This window comes from Castor canadensis, chromosome 8 (assembly GCF_047511655.1).
Source record: "Castor canadensis chromosome 8, mCasCan1.hap1v2, whole genome shotgun sequence".
NCBI lineage: Eukaryota > Metazoa > Chordata > Mammalia > Rodentia > Castoridae > Castor > Castor canadensis.
Genome location: NC_133393.1, coordinates 153,857,015 through 153,869,706, shown reverse-complemented (window position 1 = coordinate 153,869,706; position 12,692 = coordinate 153,857,015). Strand labels below are relative to the sequence as shown.

The window sequence follows — 12,692 nt, the reverse complement described above, 5'->3', positions numbered from 1 at the left end:
AAGACAGAGAAAACATGCTGCCTTCCCCAGCTTTGGAAGCTCCGTCCTGCATGGAGCACAGCAAGGTGGAAGCTGGGATCCTCCCCAGGGACACCTCCGGTCCTGGCACACAGCCGCCTTCCACATGGTTCCAGCTCTGCAGACTCCCCAGCAGGTGCAGGCGTGGCAGGTGATCCCTGGGGTTCCTCAGCTCCTGCTTTTATCATCCTGTCCACACCTCTGAACACAACCCTGTGTCCTATTAACCTTCAGTGATGCCATCTGGACTGAGGCCCTGTGCCCCACTGCCCCAAAGGATGGAGGGAAACTGATAAGGGTCCCTGCCACTGCCTGCGTCCATTCCTCTCGAGCCGCGGTTGGCTTCTCGGGAAGCACAGAAAACTCTTGAAGACACTGGGCTGATTGCACACGCTGAGCACTTCCCTCTGCAAAGTCCTTTTCCAGACAAAACCCCCACCTGCTGCAATCCCCATTTGAAAGATGACAAGGCTGAGGCCCAGGTAACACCGCTGGTCAGGGCAAGGGGCCCAGTGGTACACACCCTGGCTCCCCCTGGCTGTTGGGCAGTTCAGCACAAGCCCTGGCTCTTTGGGGGCTGCATAGACAAGGACCCAGATAACAATGTGGGAATATCCTATCTGGCCTCCTAGGTCATGGCTTTCCCAACTCATACTCAGGACAATTTAAAAGGCCATCCCATGGACCAGCAGCCCCACCGGCCTGCAGGGGGCACAAGAGACACCCAGGGGCTCTCAAGCCACAGCAACACGCAGATAGGACAGAAAACTGTATTCTCAATAATCTAGCTATGATATAATAGTAGATGACAGCTGGGTGCCATGGCTCACGCCTGTAATCCCAGCTACTCAGGAGGCAGAGATCAGGAGGACCATGGTTCAAAGGCAGCCCGGGCAAATAGTTTGTGAGACCCTATCTTGAAAAAAACCTTTATGAAAAAGGGCTGGTGGAGCGGCTCAAGGTGTAAGTCCTGAGTTCAAGCCCCAGCACCACACACACACACAAAATTATATATATATATATATATATATATATATATATATATATTAGGTGATATATGATGACAAATAATGTATATATTATTAGCAATATGCATGGTTGATGTATTGCTATGTTTTGAATCTATCACATTATATAATAAAATTAATGGTAAAAAAATTAGACCGTAAAGAAAACTAACTTAAGAAGGACACCTCCTGCCTTCCAGCCCTCCATCTGAAGACCTCTGTGAAGACCCTGGTGGATAAGTTTTTGTTCACAGAAATGAGCTCATTCTATGCCTGTTGTCTTATTAGCTGCCTTTCCTACTCAACATCTCTAACGTTAGGTATTTTAAACTGGGTCCTTTATTTATTATTATTTTTTTCTTGGTGGGACTAGGACTTGAACTCAGGGCTTTGCACTTGCAGTCTCAGATCCACGCAGGCCTCCTGTGGTCTCTGCCCTCACCACTGGTGAGGCTGTGCCCACTCACAGGACAGGAAGGCACCTGAAGAGGCTTAGGTGGACTCCACTCAGCTCCAGGTTGCCATGGACTCGCCCCAGCCAGGTAGAGCGGAATCTAAAGCAGCCCCTTGCACAGGTCATAGCTGCACAGCCACAAGTCAATATTGCTTTCTGGAAGAGACCACAGATGACCCACAGCACCTGACAGGCTCTGCCCACCTGGGGCCTGGGAGAAAGCAGTTTCAGGGAGCCATGCACCCACCATGTGGCCAATGCCATGGTCAAAGACATCCTGGGAGAGTGGGAGGTCAAGGAAGACCTTCCTGGAAGAGGAGCCATGCACCTAAGAGGGAACTCAGACAGAGAGGGAATGCGGCAGCCATCGGTCACCTGGAAGTAGAATCTGAGCTTCAGGTGGCCCCTGCTTCATCAGGTGCTGAATCTCAGGGAGTCACTTTGTAGCTCCAGTTCTAAGTCATGGAAACACAGCTGGGCTGCAGTCTGTCCCTCCTTACATATTCATTCTGCCATCAGAGTCCTAGGTTACAGGGTGCCCGACTTTGGGGAATCCCAACAAGTGAAGTCTGGCCACTTGCCCCCAAAATCAAGTAATGACGAAAGGTGGGAAAGGAACTTGGCCAGCACAGCCATGTAGGAAGACAGGGATGAGCGCTCAGCACATCTTCCCGCACTGGCCTGCGCTTTCTGTTCAGCTAGAGGAGGGGTGGGGCCCATGAGAGGTATGTGTAAGTAGCAGTCATGGCCAAACTGTGGACTGGTGACCATCACCTCAGCCCTGGGTCTGTGAGGTGAGCTGTCATTGTCCGAGGGGACAGTCCGGTTCCCCTGAGCAGATCACGGCTTGGGGAGGCAGTCCCACTGGGGGTCAGCTGTCTGCGAGGCTCGCTGTTCCCGGAATCCAAGGTGATTTCAGGCTCAGGCCCATGACTGGAGACTTTCAGGCAGCTTTCCAGGGCTGGGACAGATGTTGTAAAAGCTGACAGGGAAATGATCAGCTACTCTCCTCTCAGTGCCTTCAGCCTTGGAGCGGAGGAGTTAGGTCAGGTGAGTTTGGGGCCACTCAGCCATATCTCCCCAGTTTTTAGAGACACCCGTGATGACAACATGCCCAATGCAGAGCCGAGCAGGAACCTGACCAAAAGGAAAGGAGACAGATGCAAAATGAAGGCAGACGCCAAGCTTTCTCCCGCTTTTTGCTACCTTGAGGCCCAGGTGAAGCGTCAGTGCTCTCAGCATGAGCTAGACTGACTTCTCAGCTGATCACGACTCCTTGGTTTGCTCATTATGAGTAAAATAAAATCCTCACCACATTTGCTTTTATATCTGTATGAAAGTCATGATTTTACCTTTCTCTGAATAGTTTTTCTTTGTTTGGCAGTGCTGGGGATCAAACTCAGGGCTTCACGCATGCTAGACAAGCGCTCCTACCACTGAGCTACATCCTCAGCCCTGAAAATTATCTTTGAACATGGGCTTAAAAGAAGAGAGAGGAAGTCAGAGCAGGAGTCGTGGCTCCAGTGGTGGAGTATCCTGGGTTTAAACCCCAGTACCACCAAAAAAGAAAGAAAAACAAACAAACAAAACAGGAGGAGAAAGGACTCGAAGGGTAGTAAAACTGGAGGCTAATGCTGGGCATGGTGGTCCATCCCTGTAATCCCAGCTACTTGGGAGGCAGAATTGGAAGGACCGAGGTTTAAGGCTGACCCCAAGCAAAAATTCAATACCCTATTGGAAAAACAGCTAAAGCAAAAAAGGCCTGGGGGTTGTGGCTCAAGTGGTAGAGTGCCTACCTAGCAAGTGTAAGGTCCTGAATTCAAACTCCAGTACAGCCCCCCACCCCGCCCCCCAAAAAAACCTCAAAAAGTGAAAACCACTGGAGGCTAAAATGGAGCAGAGTTCATTGTTTCCCTGCCTTGCCATCATCAGGCTCAGGCACAAGAAATTGAGCCTGGCCACCTGATTCTTACCAAAGACCTTCCAGAAAGAAAGGGACACTGCACTGTGACTGCTGGCCCAGACCTGGCAAGCAAGAGCAGCCCTCCTCGGGGACCTAAGGCTTTGGATTTCTGTGGAGGAAATGCGGCGGGTGGCTTTCTGTTAAATGAACCGCGTCAGTGGGCCGGGACTTCCTCCAGGCAGAAGAGCTCCAAGTTTTTGTTTAACAATGGATGGGAGAGAATTTTAGAAACCAAGATGGATGTTTGAGCACTGGACAGGGGTCACCAGCCAGGGTCCAGCACAGCCCTGCTTCCCAGCCCAGGGGAAAAGTAGCTCTGCAGCCAGCCGGGGATGTGGGGGGGGGTGGCAGACAAGTCCTGGTGAGCAGCAGATGGCTTTGGTGGCAGATGAGTGTGGACCTGGGGAACAAGAGATAGGAAGCTACAGCAGGTCCTGGAGGAGAGGCGCAAATGGGGCTGAGGAGATGATAGTAGGTCTTAGAGTTTCCAATACCATCAGGAGCCTGAGACCTTTTTTAGCCAAGACAACTGGAGGCTGATAGCAGCCCAGAGAGGACCTGATGAGTCAGAGGTGGACAGTGTTGCCTGGAACAAGCTGGTTTATCCATGAGCTTTGCTTCCCTCCTGCAAAATGGGAACAAAAGGAGTGCCCACCTCCAGGAGTGGTCAAGATCACCGGAAGGTGTCCACTGGGTGTACTGTGCTTAGCAAGACCTCATCTCAGCCAGTGACTGGGTGTGGTGACATGTTCCTGTCATCCCAGCTATGCAGGGAAGCACAAATAAGAGGATCACAGTCCAGGCCAGCCTAAGCACAAAACAAGACCCTATCTCAATTAGGGCTGGCGGAGTGGCTCAAGTGGTAGAGCATCTGCCTAGCAAGTATGAGGTCCTGAGTTCAAACCCCACTACCACAAAAAAAAAAAAAAAAAAAGACCCTATCTCAAAAATAACTAATATATAAAGGGCTGGTGGAGTGGCTTACGTGGTAGTGCCTGCCTAGTAAGCATGAGGCTCTGAGTTCAATTCCCAGTACCACCACCAAAAAACAAAAGCAAGATAGGAAGATGCTGCAGAAAGATCATTCCCGTGTCTGTCACATACAGCAATGGCACCGTAGGCAGGGAACGTGGTCTATGGACCCCACAGGATCAGAGGGTCAGGAAAAATTTTAATTAGAGCAAAGATGTCTTTGTGTTAATGAGGACGACAGAAGCCTCTGACATCTTCAGGTGGTGGGACGCTCCTTGAAGTTTCAGACTCAATCTTGGCAGGTGGGACTTGGAATCTGGAGGTGACCTGGGGACAGAGGACTCGCTCCAAGAACAGCCAGAATACTGGTTTCTGCATGAGGATGGTTCAGGTTGAAACAGAGTGAATTAACAATGGGGTCCAAACTGGGGGAGTGGCGAGTCCTTGCATTGACAAAGAAGCTAGGTTTTCTGAGTTCTGAAGTAGGTATGCAGTATAGATGAACTGTTGTTTTGAAATACGATTTTTGGTGAAAAGAGAAATCAGGCACTAAATAGTTTCCACCAAGAGCAACATCTGTGGGGGCTCTGACCTTTAGATGGTTAGGCTATGACAGGTGGCCCATGCTACCAAAGAGAGAAGTAGCCTCGTCCACCAGAGGCCAATCTGGTGGCTGGACCCTTGCCCTCCCTGCTGACCTGTTAACTCAGGTCAGCTCAGAGGGCACACAGACATCAGTGCCAATGACAGAAACGCTCAGGGCTCTCGCTTCCTCCAGCTTATACCTCTTGGAACTCCTATTTAAAAAATAAATGCCCCTCCCTCCTAAATTATGAAGGAAAATAGTTCAATGTCACACAGGCTCTCCTACCTTAACACACTGTATCGTAAAGTCACTTTTGTACTGGAGGAGCAAATATTCCTTACGCTGTACTTGCCTTTCCCAGAAAGCACACCTCCAGTGACGAGCCACTCCCTACCGCCTGGAAGCTGGCCCCGTCTTGGCTCAGATCTGATTGGTAAGACATTCAGTCACCAAGACTGACATCTATCTCTATCAACAGTGCCTACCCTTAACCTTAAACCTGCACTTGTGAGAAACAGCCTGGTGTGAAAAGAAACCAGGATTTACAGTTAGAATGACATAGATGTAAGTCCCTGGTGCAGGGTAAGCATGGGCCCTGCAGCTGGGTAACCGTTAGCAGCTATCTCAACCTCTTTTCCTCATTTAAAAAGTGGGGACAATCCCAGCACTTTCCTCCCGGAGACTGAGGATTCAGTGATGTAAAGCAGTGAGTTGCCTAGCATGCACCTGGCCCTCAGCCAGCATCATCAAGGTACAAGAAGGCATCCTAACACAGCTTTATCAATCCCACACCATCCCGGCATCATAAACCATCAGTCCTGAAAAGCATGGCACAGTGTGATTAGTAAAAATCAAGCTTTTAGGGTCTTGCAGGAAAGGCACTGTTCCTATATAAAAGAGTGGGTGCTTCACTGACGAGAACATAGCAGAGTTTACAGAGTCAATGTCTCCACCTTTGGATGGACAGTCGACACGATAAGCTACAGCCTGAGGCAGGAGACACCGCTACAGACACCACAGACATTGAAAGGTGTGAGGAAATTTTATAAATGCTCTTAAGATGCCAAGACATTCACCCACCGAGATAAAATGGACACGTAATTCTTCCAGGAAGTAGAAGACAAGGAAATACTTCCAAACCTATTTTATATAGCCAGCGCCACCCTAATGCCAAAGACAACAGCCTGCACCCCACTATCTCTCATAAACACAGACATAAACATCCTTAACAAAACACTGATAAAACCAACAATATATGAGAAATGTAATCTATTATTTCTTTTCTTTTTGCAGTACTGGGGTTTGAACTCAGCCTCCTGCAAAGCAGAAAACCTACCCCTTGAGTCACTCTGCCAGCCCTTTTACCGCCAAAACCAAAACAACCCAAAACTATCAATATATTTGTACACACACACACATACAAACATGTGTGTGTGTGTGTGTATAGCAGAGGATGACAGGGGACCTGCCACCCAACCCTGGAGGCCACAGCCTTTGAGCAGGGGAGGCAGAGCCACTGTCCTGGCCCAAGTGCAAACTAGGATTGGGTTCACCTCCCTGGCAAAGGTGCAGGATACAGAGCGCCAGGCTGGGAGATTCAACATGTCCCACTTGCCCCCCACACACACACTCCGGGCTCTCCTGCCACTAATGTCCTAGCAGCCCCTCGGGACTTGGCAGCAAGCCCACCGTCTCCAAGTCAGGAGTCCAGCACCTCCTCCAAACCCAGCATTGGGAGCAGCTCACTGGGCACCTGACAGGGGCGTGGGGGTGATATCTAGATGGGAACTCTGTACCCACGCCCTGCTCTAACTGCTGTAAGAGTGAGAAAAGAACCCACTGTGGCCCAAGGTTGAAGGAGCACTGGTCAGGAAGCTGGGCAAGCTGAGAACCTGGCCCCACATCTGTCATTTGTCCTCAGTCACCCAACAAGCCCTGGCCTGGCTGCCTGGGCAGAGGTGACAAGGGCTGCTCCTGCCCTTGTGGGGGCACCAGGACCCATGGGAACTCACTGTCACTCTCACAGGCAGGATGGGTTCCCCAAAGTCCAATGGTGGGGGAGGGGCGAGCTCCATGGGGTCCTGCCCATCCCCACCCCCATCCCCTCTGGACTTCACTGTAGCCTCCAGCTCCACCCCATTTTGTTCCAACCCCACCTCTCTTCAGGAACTTCTAGAGCCCCTCCAGTGCCCTTTTGTGGGGTAGCCTGGAAACCTAATCTCTACCAAGGACAAACATCAGTGACAAACCGCTAAAGCCAGAAACACAGCTTGAAAACAAACATCAGGGGAACAGTCCCTTCCCCAAAAATGCAGGGGCACCATCTCAGGGGGAGAGGAATGTGTCTAGAACATTCTTGCTTCAAAACCTTGCAAGGGGCACTGGTCACAGTGTTTGCTCATCCTTTTCTCCTCGGCCATGGACAGTCCTCCCTGCTAGGCACATATCCCAAGCAGCATGGTGAGGACCCCGTGAGGCCTCACCAGCCACAGGCCCTAGGAGCTGTGCAGAGCCCATGGCCTTTGCTTTAACTGTTTCCCTCCACAAGCCATCTCCAGAAGCACAGGCTGGATTCTTTGTTTTGGAGTCTGCACACTTAGTGTGAGTGCACCACACTTAACCAGGACACTCAATGTCATTGCTGGGACAAGGTGTGCTGGGGAAGCGCAGCTGCAGAGTCAGGTGGGGCTCTGCCAGATTTACCTGGCCCCTGATATGTGTAGGCAGTGGGAACCCACCCCACAGAAGGGACAGTGGGGCCACGCTGGAGAATGAAGTCTGGCTGTGTCACTATTGAGGGGCCTAGGAGTTCCCCAGGAGCCCAGTATTGTCGTCACAGGAACCACATGTATGCTGGCCTCTAGGCCCAGGAGCCCCAGGCAGCACAAACTGGCAGAGTCCCCTACACCAGGGTGGGCCTCTCTGTTGTCCTGCGAGAGTCCCCTTCACATGTCAGCAGGCTGGGACAAGGAGACTGGGTGTTTGGTCAAACACTAGTCTCTGCCTAGAAGGTATTTGTAGATGAGATTAAGCTGAATCAGCTGATTTTGAGTAAAGCTCATGACCTTCCATGACACGGGTGGGGGGGGGCGGGGCGTCTCATGCAATCACTGAAGGCCCTTCTAGTGCTGCTGCTTCCCCTGGGAAAGCCCCCTTCTAAAGCTAACTCGGGCCACCTGCATCACCTTGACAAAACTCGGGCCACCAGGCCTGAGACACGCTCCTGGCTCCCTGTGCCCACCTCTCATGGCGCTCAGCCAAGAAGCAGCGGTTATGAATCTCACCACCCCTCTGGCTAATGCTTCCCTGGGCCTCCCTCAGTGGCTTAGAGTTTCACAGGGACTGAGCTCATGGCAGGACACGAGCAAACGAACCAACCCCTCACGACGAGGCCAGAGCCTGGCACATGCAGGCCCCCCGCAAATGCTGGAAGCAAACGGACTTTCCCTGGGAGTCCTGTGGCCCCAGCCTGCCTCTCCCTGTCTGCATCCACACCCACCTCCACCTGCTCCCTTTTACAGCCACATCCAGGTCAACCTCCACCCCCACCCCCGACCCACCGGGGCTTCTGCCAGCCGGTGGGACACAGAGGAGCCACTGGCACCTGCTGTACCGGTTGCAGCCTTCATCAGGGCAGCAGACCAGAACAGACGAGCCTGTACGGGGTATGTTATGCAAGACAGATTTCAAATCACCAACTGTTCTATTTATAATTCATAGCAAAATCATTTGTTGCTATAAAAATGTATTTGCACATTACACAAATAGACCCTCCCGGCAATTATCTTAATACTGGAGCTACAAATTAACACCTACTTACCTCGAGCAAATTAGCACTGAATTTAATTTGAGTGACTTCCGGGCGATTTGGGCACCTCCCAGGCTCTGTCAGAACTGGGCATCAATAGAGAGAACCTGGGGGAAGGTGGGGAGGGGTCCAAGGCCCCGGGTCTAGCCTTGCAAGCTGCAAAGAGGAGGGGGGCTTGCACACGGCCACACCTGCCTCTGGATGCTGGGAGCTGATTCCTGGGGTGCAGAGTCCAGGTGAGGGCAGCAGCATTTGCTCAGGACTGGGGCAGGATTTCAGGGTCCCTGGCACACCCCACACTAAGAAATTTCCATCCTTTTGTCTCACCATACCACTACCTCGTGATAGACACTGCCCACTCCTCCATACAAACCCCCGAAAGTCCCTGGTGCTGGCGAGAGGCATGGGTGTACCACTCGTCCAGGTGGAGGGACCAGAAGCCACCAGAATCTGAGCCCAATACTCAGTTGAGACACCAAAAGGGTAGTGATGAAGTCCACACAAGGTGATGGGGGTCTATGTCTCGTCCCTGCCAAAGGTCGTCCACAAACCCCAGGAGCTCCCAGCATGGTAACAGAGCAAGGGGGTCTTCAGAGAGCAGCGGAGCTGCCTACCCTCTCAACTGGCTCTCATGGAGACCAGTCAAGACTTGGGGCTGCTGCCCGTGCCTCTGGGTGCACACAGTACTGCTCCATCCCCAGCATCCTGTAGCCCTGCCCAAGGGCATCCAGGCATTCAGGCAGCTCTGCACCCCTCACTGGCACACTCTCCCCACTGCAAGGGGCCAAGTCGCCCACCTCCCAGGGCCTGCTAATTGGTCAGGAGTGAGCCTATCACTCTTCAAAGGTTTGGGTCAAACCTGAACCAAGCAGTGCATGGCAAATCCCCAGGCATGGTTCCTGCAGGCCCCCAAAGCAAGGAGAAGCCTTCCGGATTTCAGGGAAACATCTTCATTCTCAGCCACAGGAAGACTTTCTCCACACAACTGGATCTGAAGATGAGGCCTGGATGGCTCCAGACAACTCTCTGTCCTCCTGAAGACCCAGTGGTCCACAAAGAAGATGGGGAAAATCCAAGCCCTGATCAAGCCATACCCGAGCTCCAGTTCTTTCACTACATGGGCCAATACACCCCGCCCCCTTGGCTTTGGGACCAATTCAATTGTAGTTTTCTGTTAACTACAGACGAAAGTGTCCTGATGCTTCAGGTGGCCCGCCCACCCTAGACTGGGAAGGGGGCTTCCTCTAGGCTCCGGCAGCCTCAGCTCCAACAAGGCCCTATCAGTCTATGCCACGTATCTGTGCACTGACACGGGACGGTGTCTAGCTCACATCTGATCCTAGCACTCAGCCAGACCAGCATCAGGGAAACAAAAAGGGATCTAGGAAGAGTGTGCTGAATAAGGGCAGGTGGAGGGCACGGGACAGAACCTGGGGTTCAAGGCCACTATTGCTCTGGTCCCAACCCACACTCTAGGAGCACCCCTGCTCTGCCCAAAGCAAACGCAGTTGGCAGGGCCCCGGCCCTCTATATCTCTTGGAGATATTAAAACCCAGGCTCCCCACCTCCAAATCCGGATCTCAGACCTAGACCTCCCCCAAACTCCAGACTCAATCATCCCAATGCCTCCTGTAACATAACATCCCTCTTCATGTAAAGGGCTTCCTGTAGCTCTTGGAATAAAATTCAAACCCCTCCAAGACTCTGGCCTGACCCTGCTGCCCTCCAGAAACCAAGTTATGCCTCCTCCACCCTGTTCCTGTGGCTCCTGTCACTGAGGCACCGAGCTGCTCCTCAAACACGCCATGCTGTTCCTGCCTCTGGGCCTTTGCACAGGCTGTCCCCTCTACCTGGACTCTGCAGCCCTGCACAGGTAAACGATCCATATTGGCTTCTGTTATTATCACTGGCTAAAGTCCAATTAGTAATTCAATTAGAAATTGAATCTACTTCCTCACTGGCCTCCTCAGAATGGAAGTGGGAATCTTAGGGCCCCCTTAAGCCCGCACTGGACCCTCAGGCACCTAAAGATCTAGCAACACCTGGACCAGGCAAAGACATTCTACCAATGTAGTCAAGAGAAAGTGCCACAGGTTCCCAGGGAGAGTTTAGGCCACCTCAGGCTCCTACTTCAGGGACCCCTCCCCTCTCAGGTGGAGGCCCCCAGCCCCTGTGCTGGCAACTCAGAGTCAGAGGTGAGGCTGGGGGCCTGGGTCACCCCTACCAATGCAGCCTCTAAGACCACACTTCCCTTTCTGTGAAATGGGCATAAGCCCTGCCCTACCCTCCACGAGGACAAAGAATGGGACATAGGGACCAGGCAACTGAAGGCCTCCAGTCACCCGGGTCTCCTAAGGAGCAGAGGTCATGGCTTAGAAGGGCTTTAAGAGAAAATTAACCCACCCAGTGCAGGGACCTTGGAATTGGTGGTAATTGTTGTAAGTGTGGCGATGGTATTGCAGCCACATTAAAAACAGGACTCAGCTGGATTTAGCCATTCATCCAACCAAAGTGTCACCCGGTACACTGCAAGTACACCGCAAATCTCTGTTGGTCAGTTAGTCTGCATGAAGCTGTGGAAATAGTTTTTAACAGGAAATCATACTGCAATATTTAGATAACCTGGGCCAATATTTAGACAGCTGGACCAGCTCTGAGGGGATGTGGAAGGGGAGTGAGCGACAGGATGGGGGGAAGGGGGAAGTGAGCAAAGGCCAGGCCTGGCTGCAGGGGGCTTCCGGATACACCCCACTTCCCACCCAGTATCTGGAATTCTCCATAGATTACAAAAACATGCACAGATAAACCCTCTCCATAAAATGCAGAGTGTCATAACAGAGCGGGCTCCGATTAGACCGGGTGGGAGGCACAGCTACAAGATCTAAGGGACCACTGAGCACCAGGCGCAGGCCCCAGGCCTCCACCGTCCAGCAGATAACAAACCTCACAACCCCCGACCCTCATCCTCCGGTGTGTCCTTGCTTGGTATGCTTTTATGACCAGGTGGGGGAAGGGCGAAGGCAGCTCCAGTAGTTTCTGGAATCCTGACCTGCCCAACCTGTTCGTTCTGAGAGTCAGAGCTCTGGTCCCTTCCAACTGAAAGTTCACGTCTGGCTCGAAAGAGCCGCCTTAGCCTTAAGTGTGTAAGGAACTGCTGCACACAAGTCACTCTTCACTGGGTTCCTGTCACTTCTCTCAAAATTAGGAGGCGGAACCAATGCCAGTAAACACCAACAAAAAACTCCCACAAGCTGCTGACCTGTTAGAGGTCTCGTCCCTACTTTGCAGACGAGAACACCAAACACAGTGGCTAGCAACTCACTCAAGGTCACACAGCCCACAGTCGGGAAGACAGGTGCCTGCCCCGGCTGTCAACCAGACAGCTCTGTTGCACACCCATGTTATTCCTCTTAGTCACAGGGCAAGCTGCTGGCTCATGATGCCCAAGAAAGAGATGAGAAAATGGGGATCCAGAGAAGTGACTTAGGGAGTCACCCAGCCAGGTCTTGCCTTCCAGGGACCCAGAAACTGGCTGCCAGAAGTTCCAGGGAGACTCCAAGCATCGCCAAGGCTGTCTCCTCCACAGGCATGGCCCAGGGAGCTCCCCTCAAAAGCAGGCCCAGGGGACCAGGAGCCTCTGAAGATATATGGTACATCTTCCTTGTGCATCAAGTTTAATCAAAGGATGGAGGGGAACAGAAACAGTTTATCTGTAAAGAAATGGACATGGTTTTGCTGTCCCCACTCCAATGTCACAGGAAATTGAAGGAAGTCACTGGCAGGCTTCCAAGTCTCCAACTTACACAGGAGGTGGCCAGCTTTCCCACCAGGCATTGAGGCATAACCTCAAAGCTTGGTGTTCCACTAGCTGGCCATGGAGCCTA

General features: G+C 52.1%; 1 protein-coding gene across 1 annotated transcript in view; it reads right to left on the bottom strand.

The window, feature by feature from the left end:
* Positions 1-12,692, bottom strand: part of Arhgap8 (Rho GTPase activating protein 8) — a 62,124-nt gene that overhangs the window by 45,397 nt on the left and 4,035 nt on the right. The window contains 1 exon segment of the mRNA XM_074084673.1: positions 1,855-2,616. The gene's annotated coding sequence lies outside the window, so the exon portion shown is untranslated.